General features: G+C 40.0%; 1 protein-coding gene across 2 annotated transcripts in view; it reads right to left on the bottom strand.

The window, feature by feature from the left end:
- LOC116540585 overlaps positions 1 to 14655 on the bottom strand; it is a 389476-nt gene that overhangs the window by 261294 nt on the left and 113527 nt on the right. Inside the window, exon 7 of one of the 2 annotated variants that reach the window (XR_004264506.1) lies at positions 1453 to 4204. The exons of the other annotated variant lie outside the window; for it this stretch is intronic. The gene's annotated coding sequence lies outside the window, so the exon portion shown is untranslated. Of the gene's footprint in view, positions 1 to 1452; positions 4205 to 14655 lie in introns of those variants that run through there. 2 annotated transcript variants of the gene reach the window in all.

Raw genomic sequence — 14655 nt, 5'->3', positions numbered from 1 at the left:
AGAGACTGGCATCAGGGAGCTCTGAGAGTAGAGGGCAGGGTGTAAGTCACAGGGGCTAGAAGGGGAATTGCCAAAGGCCAGGCAATATCTCAACCCTAGAGTGCTTATGCTGTGAATGCAAGGGTCCAGGGCCCAAGATCTAGTTACCCAAACTGGGCCACTAGGTCAGAACCAGGTCAACTTGGTCCTGAGTCCATCAAGCCACTAGCCTGAGGTTCGAAAAAGCCCTCTGAAAATGGGGTGGTGGTGGGGGAAAGTGGGGAAGGAGGATGAGAAGGATGATGTAGAGGAGGAGGGGAAAGGAGAATAGCAGAGGCCAACATTTACCAAATGTTGATGTGGACCAGGTGCTGCGCTAAGTGCTTTCCAGGCTGTCAGGACACCCTCACAACCTTCTATGACATAGACTCAACTTCTCAATTTTCTTGGCTAAACTTGCGCGCCAAGGACAAGGGGCTCTGCTCTCTTCTTCTTGCACCTATGCAATCCCTGCATGCAGATAGCAGCGGCCCCTGCTGATGGCTCTAGAGGAGACTAGTGAGCACAGCAAAGAAGTATGAATCAGCTCCAAATGATACTTTCCCATTACAGAGAAAAGGGGCTGGAGTGAAAAAAGAAGCAAAGTTCCAGCCTCCTCCTGTGAAGTCCTGAGGATGCCAATCCCCAATCTGTAACAGTGAAGATGCTGACAAGGTCACGCACACTGCTTCTGCCATACAGCTTAGAAAGGCTTTTACATATATGACTTAGTGAAAACAATTAAAAGACAAAACAACAATAACATGTTTTTTCGTCATGGAAATTTTCCCCAAAAGATAATTTTTCTCCACTTCAATCCATGTATATTTCCCAGATGTCCTCTGGTCTTCTGCAATTTCTACTAAGAATTTCAGCTATCCCAACAAGGATGTTCAAACATCATAGTTTCTACTAATATATGGAGCCCGTATCTCTTGGCTCCAAATTCATTTCCCTTTTTTACCACATCTGAGGACTATGCTGCCAAAGGAATAGGAAAAGGAAAATCCGATTCCACAGGGGCTGGAGTGTTATTCCTAGTTTTTGTCCCATCAGCCCCCAATTCAATTCCCTTCTCCTACTCAGATCCCTACAGCTGGAACTTCCACCTAGAGGCTAACGCCCACCCCAGTTCCCCGATCACCCCATTCACAGGCATGAAGTCAATGCCTGGCCTCAGCCCTGGGCTGGAGCATTAAAATTAGGTTGCTTTCCCCTGTCTGGGACCCCCTAGAACAGCTGCCTGAAAGACCGGTAATGATCCCCAATTAGAACTCTTTCCAAGCCTACCTCTTACACTGACCCATGCCTTAACAACTGGTCTTCTGCCTTGACTCCCACTCTTAAGTCCTAGAGTTGTCCTGCCTGCCTTCCTAGCCTCCTTGAAAACTAAAGCACTAGCCTAAATGAGATAATGTCTTGCTTAAATCTTCCTTCAACACTTGGCACAGAGGATGGTCCTCAGTGCTAGACTAATGCTGGATAGATGAGTCACTCCACCTGCCTTGTTTTTGTCCATCCTTATCTCTGGAACTGGCACCTTGGCCCAGTGGCTACGGTGTGGCCACTGGTTAGAGGTCTTGCAGATGATGATTGCCCAACTGGCTGAAGAGTCAAATAATACCCACATACTCCCTAAGGTGTGTGATTTTGAGTAGGTTATTTAACTTCTCTGTGCCTTGGTTACCTCATATGTAAAGTGAGGAAATAATATTTCTACCTCACAGGATTGTTGTGAAGACCAAAAGAATTAGTATATGCTACACACTTAGCAGTGTCCATACAAGTATCTTCTTGTGCTATTGTCATTGTTTTTTTTTCTAGACTATCACAAAGGTACCTAGGTCTGTGTGGAGACTATTCTTCTCACTCTCTTGTCTGCCTCTGACTGTAACAATGCCATTTTCCCAAGCATGTGTCCTGCTCAGTGGTCATACCCAGTACCAGTACCTGCTTCTGTAATTTAGGCCATATTTGAAATGCACAAGTCCAATGTGAGGACAAACACCCACTTCTAAAACCAAACACTGAGTGACCAAACCATTCTCTGTTAAGCTAGGAAGTAGGAGAAAGCACCAGTATGGTCTGAGAAGCAGCAGTCTTGGAGTGAAGAAGAGACACAAAAAGCTGGGCTGTGTCTCTGGCAACTGGGTGTGGTTGTACAACCTTCCAAAGGCTAGAAAGCCCACTTCCCTTGACAGGAGAGCTGCCCTGGGAAGTGTTGGAAAACAGAACAGGGAGACAGCTAAGCCGTTGCTTTGTGGGGCATGGGGACCTGCCAGTGCAGCTCCCGACACACCAAAACTGAATCCTAGCATCTCAGAAATTCAGGGTCACTTTCTGAAAAGAGAAAAATGGCCTACTAAGAGCGCTTGTTTGTTGCTCAGAACCCTGGAGGAGCCCAGATCTGCTGGCTCAGAGAATGTTTGACTGAGGAATGTGCTCAGAGCTCATTTAGCCAATGAGCCTTTCTTCTACTAGTGAGAAAACTGAGGGCTTATCCTGCCCTCTGCGTGGCTTTTTAGAGGGGTTGATCTATCTACATACCACACCATTAGTTTCACTTCAAAACTTGTCTCAAAGAATGCCAAGCCTTGGAAACCGTACCAAAGCACTCTTATCTTCCTGTGACCCACAGGGCTTGCTTTGTTCTGCACTCCCCCTACCTGTCACCTCGGTGCCTGCTGAGGACAGGTAGTCTACAAGCCAGAGGAAGGCTTGAAAATATCTGAGGGCTGTCCCTCGGGTATTTTCACAACCCTAGCTGTGCCGCCTCAGGCAGTGTCTGTGTCTCTCCTTCAGCCCAAGCCAGATCAGTCCCCTCATTTGCCTGCACCCACACAGATTTCAGGTCATGGGATTCATATACTATGGCCCAGAAAAATAATGATAGTAACACAAGCTCCTTGTCAGAGGTGAGAAATTTTTTAACTGTTAAAATAATAGAATGCTGGTATAAATCTCAGCTCCAGCTCTGCCGAGTTACATAATTCTGAACAAATTATTAAACCTCTCTGAACCTCAAATTTCCTCCTCCATAAAAGAGAGACTAAATGGAATGTTGTACATGCATGCCTGGAAATAGAAAGTGATCCCTAAACTATAGTTAATATTAGTAGTAGTAACAGATAATCTAATAACCTCTACTTCTTCACCATCTATCAAGCTCATGCCACAGAGCAATTGCTCAGTAAGTGTTGAGTGAAAAATATTTTTCCCTACTCAACAGGCACAGCCACCAGGTGGGGCAGGTAGAGAAGGCTTTGGTCTCCCCAGGAATAGAGACCTGAGGCTGAATGGTTAAATCACTTGTCTCAAGTCACAATTACTGAGCAGCAGAGCTTGGATTGGGAACTTTTGTTTGACTCGCTGTTTGTTGTTTACTGTTTTAATTTGCCTGATCAAATTTAGGCCAGAAAGGAATTTAGAGATTATCTAGTATAATCTCATCATTTCAAGATTAGAAAACAGGCCAGAGAAATCAAGGATGTTTCTCCTAGAGCTAAAGAGCTAGTCAGTTGGAGAGTACAACACAGGTCTCCTGACTCCAGCTTACTGCTCTGTCAACAACATAACACCTTACTTTGCAAAAATCACCTCTCTGCTTGTAATTCAGCAGACACAGTCATTCTAGGTGCAGAGCTGCTACAGCTTTCTAGGAAAACACCCAAATGATAACTGCAAAGGCCTTCTGCAATAATAGGCCCACCCTCAGAGTACAGAATTCATTCTTCAAGAAAAGTGCACCTGCAGTATGACTTGAAAGGATGTGTCAACATGAAACCCGGTGACAACCAAGTGTGCTCCAACAGCCACAATCTTCGTGGTATAGAGTGCCAGCTTTGAAGTAGACCCTATAATATTGTTGGTATGTAAAGCATGAGCTATGAGAAACAGCACCACTTGGCAGTTCCTTCTAACGCAATAAAGACAGTTAAATGAGGCCCAAATAGCACAGGGTATTATTGTTTACATTCAATTCTTATCCCATGGCTGTAGGAAATGGAGCCAAATTCCACAAGCCATTTCGTTATAAGAGCATTCTGCAAGATGAGGAGGCCAGCATTGCTGTTTGGTCTGCTGTTCTTTCTTGAAGTCAGCTTCATTTGAGAATGAAAACTGTTGTCCTCAGAATTCAAACTCCAATGCTGGGGAAATTTATTAGGTTGTTCCACTTTCAGTTAATCTGAGGATGCAAAAGTTAAATAAGCATTGTGTTTACTTCAAATGAAATATATAATGAGGAGTGGGGCAGAGGTGAATAACTCATTTGTCAATGTACTATAAAGGGATCTCCAATAATTTCTAATTTAAAATGTTTCAAATTTTGAAGAGTTTCTGATGGAACACAAGGGGATGTTTCCTACTGAAGAAAATCAGCACCTTAGATTCTAATAGCACTCTTTCTTCTACCTTTGAAAATATCATCAAAACACGTTGATTATCCATTCCTATGCTATTGCACAATGGTGGCTACAGAAGCATGTAATCAATGGAAGAGGCCTGTCTCTATGTCCGTGGCATGCCCTGGCCAAGCACACAAATCAGGAGTACCTTTCCCTACTCCCCCCAAGCACAAGCAAGTTAAAGGCAGTGTTCGTGGGCTCAGTAAATGCCATACTTCTTGGTTTTCCCTGCTCCCGTTAGAAACAGCCATAGCAAGTCTTGGGTAAGTAGTCTGTCATAATGACCTTGCTTGGGTCTTGGCAGTAGAAGAGAAAGGCTTTTTTTTTTTTTTGTCTTATTAGTTTTATTAACAAGAGGAAGGTAATTAGAAATTTAAGGGAAGACTGTACAACAAAGTCATGGTTCAAATATGAAGCAAAATAGAATCCGTTTGACCTTGACTCATTAAAGTATTATGGGTTTGTATCACTGATCTTGTTTAGAAGGAATTGTAAGTTGATTACACAGCTTGGCTCTGTAGTAAATATATTTTTCTTTTTTTTTCCAATTTATTTATTTTATTGCATTTTAGGTTTTGGGATACATGTGAAGAACATGCAAGATTGTTGCATAGTTACACACGTGGCAGTGTGATTTGCTGCCTTCCTCCCCATCACCTACCTCTGGCATCTCTCCCCTTGCTATCTCTCCCCATCTCCCCACCCCCCACTGTCCCTCCCCTATTTCCCCCCAACTGATCCCAGTGTGTAGTGCTCCCCTCCCTGTGTCCATGTGTTCTGATTGTTCAACACCCGCCTATGAGTGAGAACATGCGGTGTTTGATCTTCTGCTCTTCTGTCAGTTTGCTGAGAATTATGGTTTCCAGGTTCATTCATGTCCCTACAAAGGACAGAAACTCATTGTTTTTGATGGCTGCATAATATTCCATGGTGTATATGTGCCACATTCTCCCTGTCCAGTCTATCATCAATGGGTATTTGGGTTGGTTCCAGGTCTTTGCTATTGTAAACAGTGCTGCAATGAACATTTAGAAAGCACCATCTTCATGGCCAGTCTCCCAAAATGGTAACATTTTATAGTTGGTTTTACTCTTACTGCATTCACTCAACATATTTACTACAGGACACGTTCTGCACTTGGCATTAGAGACAGGGAGAAGAATAAGAAAGGAAGCAATCAATTTTGTCTTGTAGAGGAATGATTGGGCTTGATACTATTTGAGCTGGTCCTGGAGGACATGAATAATGCTTCAACATGCATGGGGGGAGGGATGGAGTACTAATGAGAGAGAAGATGTAAGAAGGAAAAGAGCTGGCTAATGGCTCATATACTTATTTGCTTAAACAGTGTGAGTCACTGGATTGTAAATGACTGAGGCTGATTTGTCAATGCGAATGAGTATATTCATGGAAAACATGCTTGTTATTAAAATGACACAATGCCTTTTTGCAAAAGACTGCATGGACTTAAAAGAGCTCCCATAACTATGCCGGCTTCTAATAAACAGGAATTTGGTGTGTATCTAATTGGGTTTTAATGGCTCTGGCAAAATGAAGAACTAGAGTAATTTGATATGGCTTTTTTCATTCAAACTTTCTATCATCCTAATCTCCTTAGAAACTATAAATTATAACTTACTTTCATCAGAGTAGAAGCAAAGTACATAAGCAAAGGAAAAAATAATTAATCAGATATTTTTAGTTTTATTACATAACAAATATTACGACCCTGGCCCAATGTCTGCTCAGTAATGCCAAAGGAAAAATCATTCATTATTTTGTAGCCTATTGATGAGACATTTTACAAAAATCAAAATTATCTCCTACGCCATTAAATCTTATATCTGTAAAGATTTATTTAACATCTGTACCCCTGATGGCATTAACTGGGTAAGAACCCAAAGCTGATGATCAATTAATTATTCTTCATTGTTATCACTGTTTGAAATTCTCAAGGGTCTTCTAGGGTTCATAAGTCTCTCCTTTTTAAGTTCCAATATCCTGAAATATGTCCTACAGAATTTTAGGTATTTTAATTTTTTATAGATAAGAAGCAGTTATGCCAGTTCTTATCAAAATTGCAAAATTACAACTAGCCCTCTCTCCAGAACCAAACCTTGGCCATGTCACATAATCCAGAGATGAGTAGCTCTGGATAGCTAAAAAACAATGAGGAAACCAGTGGAGAAACAGAAGGTCCTGTGGATAGGTCAGGGATCTAAGTAGGGTAAATTAGGGAAAAGGCAGCCTAGAAAAGAAGAGGGCCAAAAATTATGGACAGGAGTTAAGGTAGAAAAAAAATTTAATTTTTTTTTCTCTACTCAATACCCTAAGAACACCATTCTTTCCCTGCTTTGCCACTGGGAGGCATTTAAACAGTAGACCAGTGCCCACCAGGTGTGAACTCAGGGCTCATTGGGATGATGGGTACTAGATATCAACTGCATGTGGACTGGCCAGCCTTTAAGAATATTTTTGCCATTTCCACCCATATCTCGACACCCTGAAAATTAGAGAACTGTAACTACAGAGGATTATTTTGAAAGAAACCAACACCAAGGCTGAGTTACTATTTGTTATGCTAGATGCTCTCTCTCCAGCAACATAGCTCCTGACTATCACACTTATTGGGTTGGGAAGGGCACAAGGCAAGGCTTAAGTATTAGTTGTTCTCCATAGTTACACATTACAGTCCAAGATAGCCAAAACTCTAGTGGAATAGGAGTTCACAAGGAAAAACAGTTAATGAGTATTCACTGAAAAACATAGTGGAAGAATTGAGAATAGCAGCTGAAACTCATGGAGGCTGTCCACTCACCAGTAATAAGTGAGTACAAAAGGCCTATAGCAAGAAGGACTAAAGGGGCTGTAGGAATCTAGCCCCCATGAGCTCTCAAAACTGACTTGTCAAGGTTCCTTTCTAGGACAGAATACCACATTAAGGATAAACTGCTAGTAGTAAAATCAAAATTGGGCAGGATCATTACTTCTTCTGATATGACTGAATAAACTCCTACTGATCACAATCCTCCTGAAAACACCAATTTTAAACAGTGAACAAAATATAAAGAAACAATGATATGAAGAGACTGGAAAGTGAACAGAAGCAGGCATATTCTTAAAAGAAGTTGACATTTGAATAAAGATATGGCATAATGTGAGCAACCTATTTTTACAGCTTTTAGACTGAAGGCAAGCCAAAGCTGCCAGTGGCTAGCACACTAAGAGTGAACTGACAATCATTCTGATATGACGAACTAAAGAATAGAGCTTGGGACAAGCTGAGCGACTGGACAGTTGGGGGAGAATCCTGTAAAGCAGAGAGAGGGCAAAATAGAAGAAGCCCTAATTTCTGTATATACAAACTAACCAAGTCTCAGCTGACCCCTGAACCATACTTACATGGGATAGATTTTAGCTAAAGATAAAGCTCTGAACTAACATTTTAGCTACCAACCAAGAAACAGAATTTAGTTTCAGTCTAACCAACGTAACTATCTGCTAAAACAATAAAATCAGTATTTTTCATAGAACCCAGAGTTTCAATAATATTCAAAAGATTCAGAATACAGTCCAAGCTTATTCAATATATGAGTAACTAGGAAATTGTGATCCATTCCAAGAGATAATGCAATCAACAAAGAGAAAACTTAAGATGATTCAGATGTTAGAATTAGCAGACAATAATTTTAAGGCAAATAGTAGAATTATGCTAAAGGGAGTAAAAGAAAGTATTTTCACAATAAATTAAAAGATAGAAAATCACAGTAGAGAAACATAAAACATAAAAAATAAAAATTACAGAACTAGAAAATACAATATCTAACTTAAAAAAATCACTGAATAGGCTTAACAGGAGAATGGAAATAAAAGAGGGGAGTTTCAATAAACTTAAGATGAAACTTTAGAAATTATGCATTCCTTCAGATATATAGAGAACAGAGAGAAAAACGTATGAAAAAGAAAATGAGCAAATCCTCAGGAATGTGTGGGACAATATCCAAAGGTGTGACGTACATGAAGTTAGAGTTCTAGAAGGAGAGGAGGAGGAGAATGGGGTATTAAAAAAATGCATGTGTAATGGTTTAAATTTCCCTAAATTTAAAGATTCTAGAGGCTCAGCAAATCCCAAAAGGACAGAAAACAAAGTCTGGGGATATCATAGTCAAACTGCTGAAAACCAATAATGAGAAAATAATAACAAAACAAACAAACAAAAAAAACCAGCCAGAGAATAACAACGGTTTACACACAGAGGAGGAAAAATGACTAAATTACAGACATCAGAAATTATGGAGGCCAAAAGAGAGAGACCAATATCTTCAAAGTGATAAGAAAAATAAGTCAATCTGGACTTGGGGAAGAACAAGATGGTGGAACAGAAGTCTCCACTGATTGTTCCCCTGCACAGACATCAATTTAACAACTATCTACACACCAAAAAAGTACCTTCACAAGAACCAAAATCAGATGAGCACTCACAGCACCTCGTTTTAACTTCATATTCCTGAAGGAGGCATTGAAGAGGTAGGAAAGGTCTTGAATCACCAATGCCACCCCTCCCTCATCTCCCAGCATTGGCAGTATGGTTCAGAGAGTGTTCCTGTGTGTCAGGGAGAGCGAGATTATAGCAATTGTTAGGCACTGAACTCAGTGCTGCCCTATAACAGAAAACAAACCCAAACCAAACTCAGCTGATGCCCACCTATGGAGGGAACATTTAAACCAGCCCTAGTCAGGGGGAATCAGCAGTCCCAGTGGTTGGAACTTGAGTTCCTGCTAGTCTCACAACCACAGGTTAAAGTGTTCTGTGTCTCTAAATAAACTTGAAAGGCAGTCTAAGCCACAAGAGTTGCAACTCCTAGCAGAATCCTAGTGCTGAACTGGGCTCAGAGATAGTGGACTTGGGGGACATGCAACCTACTGAGACACCAGCCAGAACAGCTAAGAGAGTACTGGCATCACCCCTCTCCTAAACTCAGACTTTATAGTTCACAGCTCCAAAATACATCCTTTCCCTCCATTTGAGGATAGGAGAGGGAAGAGTAGTGGGGGACTTTGTTTTGCATCTTGGGTACCAGCTCAGCCACATTAGGATAGGACACCACTTAGAGTTGCAAGGCCCCCTTTCCCAGCCCTAGCTCGAGGATGACATTTCTAGACACAGAAGGGAACCCACTGCCGTGAAGGGAAGGACCAAGTCCTGGCTGGATTCACCACCTGTTAGCTGAAGAGCCCTTGGGCTCTGAATAAACTTCAGCGATACCCAGGTACTATGCCAAGGCCCTTCGGTGAGACTTTAAGGCTTGCTGGCTTCTGGTGAGGCTCAGTGCACTTCCAGCTATGGTGGCTGTGGGGCAAGACTCCTTTCACTTGAGAAAAGCAGAGGGAAAGGTAAAGGGGACTTTGTCTTGCACTTTTGATATCAGCTTGGCCACAGTGGGATAGAGCAATAAGCGGGCTCTTGGGGTCCCTGATTCTAGGACTAGGCTCTTTGACTGCATTTTTGGACCTTCCCTGGGCCAGAGGGGAGCCCGTTGCCCTGAAGGGTGAGTCCCAGGCCAGGCAGCATTCACCAGAAACTGACTGAAGAGCCTTTGGGCCTTAAGGGAACATGGGTAACAGTCTGGAAGTAGTCCCCATGAGCCTGTGGTGGCAGTGGCTATGGGGTGAGGCTTCTCTGCCTTGACGAGGGTAGGAAAGAGTGGGAAGGACTGTATCTTGTGGTTTGAGCACCAGCTCAGCCACAGGACAACAGAACATCAGTTAAGAATTCTAAGGTTTTTGACTCTAGTCCCTGGCTCCCAGATGGCACCTCTGGACACACCTAGACCTGGGAGAACTTGCCACTATGAAGGGAAGGACATAGACCTGGCGGTTTTTGCCACTTGCTGATTGTAGAGTCCCAGGACTTTGAGTGAACACAGGCTACAGTCAAGGAATGTTTACAACAGGCCTTAGGTGAGACCAAGTACTATGCTGGGCTTAGGTCTGACCCAACACTGTCTTACTGGTGTTGGCCACAGGGGTGCTTATGTCACCTCACCTACCTCCAGCTAAAGGTGTCTCAGAACAAAGAGACAGAGACAGAGAGAGGAGAGAGGGGAGGGGGGAGAGGGGGAGAGGGAGAGAGAGAGAGAGAGAGAGAGAGAGAGAGAGAGAGAGAAAGAGACTGAGACTCCATTTCTTTGGAGAAAGTAAAAAAAGACAACAAGAGTTCCTGCCTGGTAATCCAGAGAATTCTTCTGGATCTTGTCCAAGACCATCAAGGCAGTACCTCTATGAATCTGAAAGAACTAGTGTTACTGTGATCTAAGCTGTATCTACTTTAAGGGGCTTAGATACAGCTTAGATCATAACACCCAAGTCCTTTTAAAGTATCTGAAAAGCCTTCCTAAACAGGCCCAGTCTGAGAAGACTACAATAAATACCTAACTCTTCAATGCCCAGACACTGAAGAATGTCCGCAAGCATCAACACCATCCAGGAAAACAAATTAACTAAATAAGGCAACAAGGACCATTCCTGGAGAAAGAGAGATATGTGACCTTTCAGACAGAGAATTCAAAACAGCTGTGTTGAGAGAACTCAAAGAAATTCAAGATAACACAGAGAAAGAATTCAGGATGTTAGCAGATAAATTTAACAAAGAGATTGAAATAATGAAAAGAAACCAAGCAGAAATATTAGAGTTGAAAAGTGCAACTGGCATACTGAAGAAAGCATCAGAGTCTCTTAGTAGCAGAATTGGTCAAGCAGAAGAAAGAATTAGTGAGTTTGAAGACAGGATACTTGAAAATACACAGTCAGAGGAAACAAAACAAAAAAAGAATAAAAAAACAATAAAGCACACTTACAGGATCTAGAAAATAGCCTCAAAAGGGAAAATCTAAGTTTGCCTCTTTAAGTTTTGGCCTTAAAGAGGAGATAGAGAAAGAGATAAGGGTAGAAAGCTTATTCAAAGGGATAATAACAGAGAACTTCCCAAAGCTAGTAAAAGATATCAATATCCAAGCACAAGAAGATTATAGAACACCAAGCAGATTTAACCCAAAGAAGACTAACTCAAGGCATTTAATAATCAAACTCTCAAAGATCAAGGATAAAGAAAAGATCCTAAAAGCAGCAAGAGAAAACCCCACTTTCAGCACTGGACAGATCTTGAAGACAGAAAAGCAATAAAGAAACATCAGACTTAATCTGTACTACAGACCAAATGGACCCAACAGATATTTACAGAACATTTCTTCCAATGGCTACAGAATACACATTATTTTCCTCAGCACATGGATAATTCTCAAGGATAGATAATATGTTAGGTCACAAAACAAGACTTAAAATAGTCTAAAAATGGAAATAATATGAATCATTTTCTCTGTCCACAAGGAAATAAAACTAGAAATCAATAACAACAGGAATTTTGGAAACTACACAAATGCATGGATATTAAACAATATGGTCTTGAATGATCAGTGGGCCAATGAATAAATTAAGAAGAAAATGGAAAATTTTCTTGAAACAAATGATAATGGAAATACAACATACAAAAACCTATGGGATACAGCAAAAGCTATATTAAGAGGGTAGTTTATAGCTACAAGTGCCTACATCAAAAAAGAAGAAATACTTTAAATAAACAACCTCATGATGTATCTTAAAGAATTAGAAACACAAGAGCAAATCAAACAAAATTAGTAGAAAAAAAGAAATAATAATGGTCAGAGCAGAAACAAATAAAATTGAAATGAATAAAATACAAAAGATCAATGAAACAAAAGGTGGTTTTTTGAAAAGCTAAACAAAATAGACAAACCTTTAGCCAAACTAAGAAAAAAGGAGAGACAATCCAAATAAATAAAAATAAGAGACAAAAAAGGAGACATTACAACTAATACCACAGAAATTCAAAGGATCTGTGAGCAAATATGTATAAATAAATTTGAAAATCTAGAAGAAATTGACAAATCCCTAGTCACATACAACCTACCAAGTTTGAATCATGAAGAAATCCAAAACCTGAAAAGAACAAGAATGAGTGATGAAATAGAAGGTATAATAACAAAAACTCCCAGTATGGAAAAGTCCAGGACCCAATGGCTTTATTGCTGAATTCTATCAAACATTTAAAGAAGAACTAACATGAATTCTACTGAAGCTATTCTGAAAAATAGAGTCGAAGGCAATACTTCCAAACTCATTCTATGAGGCCAGTATTACCCTGATACCAAAACCAGACAAAGACACATCAAAAAAAAAAAAAAAAAAAAAAAAAAAAAAGAGGAAACTACAGGCTAATATCACTGATGAGCATTGATGCAAAAAATCCTCAACAATATGTTAGCAAACCAAATTCAACACACATTAAAAAGATCATTCATCCTGACCAAGTGGGATTTATCCTGGGATATCAAAATAGTTCAACATACACAAATCAATCAATGTCATATCAACAGAATGAAGGACAAAAACCATATGATCATTTTAGTTGGTGTTGAAAAAGCATTTGATAAAATTCAACAGCCCTTCATGATAAAAACCCTCAAAAAATAACTGGGTGTAGAAGGAATATAACGCAACATAATAAAAGCCATATATGACAGATCCACAGATAGTGTTATACTGAATGGAGAAAACCTGAAAGCTTTTCTTCTAAGATCTGGAGCATGACAAAGATGTCCACTTTGATCAGTGTTGTTCAACATAGCACTAGAAGTCCTAGTTAGAGTAATTCGATATGTGAAAGAAATAAAGACCATCCAAATTGGAAAGAAAGTTAAGTCAAGTTATCTTTTTTTGCAGGTGATCTTATATTTGGAAAAAACTAGAGACTCAACCAGAAAACTATTAGAACTGTTAAATTCAGTAAAGTTGCAGGATACTAAATCAAAAGCAACTACAAAAATCAATAGCATTTCTATATGCCAACAGTGAACAATTTGAAAAGAAATCAAGAGAGTAATCCCATTTTTAATAGCCACATATACAATTAAATACTTAGAAATTAACTTAACCAAAGAAGTGAAAGATCTCAGGCTGGGTGCAATGGCTCACATTGGTAATCCCAGCACTTTGGGAGGCCAAGGTAGGTGGATCGCCTGAGGTCAGGAGTTTGTAACTAGCCTGACCAACATAGTGAAACCCCGACTCTACTAAAAATACAAAAAATTAGCCAGGTGTGGTGGCAGGCACCTGTAATCCCAGCTACTTGGGAGGCTGAGGCAGGGGAATCACTTGAACCTGGAGGGTGGAGGTTGCGGTGAGCCAAGATTGCACCATTGCACTCCAGCCTGAGCAACAAGAGAAAGACACTCCACCTCAAAAAAAAAAAAAAAAGTGAAAGATCTCTATAATGAAAAGTATAAAACACTGATGAATGAAATTGAGGATATCAAAAAATGTAAAGGTATTCCATGTTCATTGATTTAAAGAATCAATATTGTTAAAATGTCTATACTACTCAAAGCAATCTACACATTCAAAGCAATTTCTATAAAAATATCAATAAAATTCTTCATAGAAGTAGAAAAAAATCTTAAAATTTATATGGAACAACATAAGACCCAGAAGAGCCGAAGCTATTCTAAGCAAAAAGAACAAAACTGGAGGAATCACATTACCTGACTTTAAGCTATACTACAGAGCTATAGTAACCAGAACAATATGGTACTATCATAAAAGCAGATACGTAGGCCAATGGAACAGAATAGAGAAACCAGAAACAAGTCCACACATCTACAGTAAACTCATTTTTTATGAGGGTGCCAAGGACATATGTTGGCAAAAACACAGTCTCTTCAATAAATGGTGCTGGGAAAACTGGATATCTATATACAGGAGAATGATGCTAGACCCCTACAAAAATAAAATCAAAATCAAATCACCATAAATGAAAATCAAATCAAAATGGATTAGAGACTTAATCTAAGACATCAAACTATGAAACTACTATAAGAAAACATCAGGGAAACTCTCTAGAACATTGGTCTAGGCAAAAATTTCTTGAGTAATACTCCACAAGCACAGGAAACCAAAGCAAAAATGGAAAAATGGGATTACATCAAGTTTAAAAAGTTTCCGCACAACAAAGAAAACAATCAACAAAGTGAAGAGACCACCCCCAGAATGGGAGAAAATATTTGCAAAGTACCTACCTGACAAGGGATTAAAAACCAGACTATATAAGAAGCCCAAATAACTCTACAGGAAAATATCTGTTAATCTGATTAATAAA

Source organism: Sapajus apella, unplaced genomic scaffold (assembly GCF_009761245.1).
Source record: "Sapajus apella isolate SASKATOON/1434 unplaced genomic scaffold, GSC_monkey_1.0 scaffold142, whole genome shotgun sequence".
NCBI classification, from domain to species: Eukaryota; Metazoa; Chordata; class Mammalia; order Primates; family Cebidae; genus Sapajus; species Sapajus apella.
This window is presented reverse-complemented; position numbering and strand designations above follow the sequence as displayed.